Source organism: Cricetulus griseus, chromosome 2 (assembly GCF_003668045.3).
Source record: "Cricetulus griseus strain 17A/GY chromosome 2, alternate assembly CriGri-PICRH-1.0, whole genome shotgun sequence".
Lineage (NCBI taxonomy): Eukaryota > Metazoa > Chordata > Mammalia > Rodentia > Cricetidae > Cricetulus > Cricetulus griseus.
Window position 1 is genome coordinate 460,892,069 of NC_048595.1, and position 1,600 is coordinate 460,893,668.

A 1,600-nucleotide genomic window follows, 5' to 3' on the forward strand; every position below is an offset into this window, starting at 1 on the left:
AGTAACATGATCCATACCAATCATACCACTGAATTTGTTCAGTGTTACTATGATGTTAAAAATAAGAACATGTGGAGAACAGACGAGTGTCAGCAGCCTGAAGCTGCTTCCAAGATGATGCCCACACCAGTTATCCTGTTGAAAGAGGGGACTGATAGCTCCCAAGGCATCTCTCAGCTTGTGAGTAACATCAGTGCCTGCCAGGTGATTCCTGAGGCTGTAAGAATCACACTGGGTCCCTGTGGCATGGACAAGCTTATTGTGGATGGTCGAGGCAAAGCAACAATTTCTAATGATAGGGCCATAATTCTGGAACTCCTTGATGTTGTCCATCCTGCAGCCAAGACTTTAGCACACATTGCCAAATCCCAACATGCTGAGGTTGGTGACGGCACCACCTCAGAGACCCTGCTGACTGCTGAGTTTCTGAAGCAGGTGAAGCCCTACGTGGAGGAAGGTTTGCACCCTCAGATCATCATCCGAGCTTTCCGCACAGCCACCACCCATTTGGCTGTTGACAAAATCAAAGAGATTGCTGTGACTGTGAAGAAACAAGATAAAGTAGAACAGAGGAAGATGCTGGAAAAGTGTGCTATGACAGCCCTGAGCTCTAAGTTGATCTCTCAGCAGAAGACCTTCTTCACCAAGATAGTGGTTGATGCTGTGATGATGCTTGATGAGTTGCTACAGCTTAAAATGATTGGTATCAAGAAAGTTCATGGTGGAGCTTTAGAGGAGTTTCAGTTGGTGGCCGGTGTCGCATTCAAGAAGACTTTCCCTTATGCCGGGTTTGAAATGCAGCCCAAGAATTATAAGAACCCCAAGATTGCCCTCTTAAAGGTTGAGCTTGAGCTGAAAGTGGAGAAAGATAATGCTGAAATCAGAGTCCACACGGTGGAGGATTACCATGCAATTGTTGATGCTGAGTGGAACATTCTTTATGACAAGTTAGAGAAGATCCATCAGTCTGGAGCCAAAGTCATCTTGTACAAACCTCCCATTGGGGATGTGGCTACCCAGTAGTTTGCTGATAGGGACATGTTCTGTGCTGGCCGAGTACCTGAGGAGGATCTGAAGAGGACAATGATGGCCTGTGGAGGCTCAATCCAGACCAGTGTGAATGCTCTGATTCCAGATGTGCTGGGCCACTGCCAATTGTTTGAAGAGACCCAAATTGGAAGCGAGAGGTACAATTTCTTCACTGGCTGCCCTAAGGCCAAGACGTGTACCATCATCCTCCGTGGGGGCACTGTCTGTGGTGGTTGGTAGTGGGGCCATTGAGATGGAGCCCTCCAAATACCTTCAGGATTACTCAAGGACCATTCCAGGGAAATAGCAGCTGTTGATTGGGACACATGCCAAGGCCCTGGAAATTATTCCACGACAGCTGTGTGACAATATATATATATATATTATATATATATATATTATATATATAATATTAGTTGAATGGATAATTATTGCTTTCTTTTTTCTGGGTTACAATTTTAGAGAACTTGATTGCTATTGAGTAGTTTGACACAAACATACATTTTACAATACATGTCACTTCTTTTTACTGTGTATAACACCTTCATTAAAAAAAATTATGTCATGGACA

At 44.2% G+C, this 1,600-nt stretch overlaps 1 pseudogene; it reads left to right on the plus strand.

The window, feature by feature from the left end:
* Positions 1-1,399, plus strand: LOC100753082 (annotated as a pseudogene).
* The last annotated feature ends 201 nt before the right edge of the window (positions 1,400-1,600 follow it).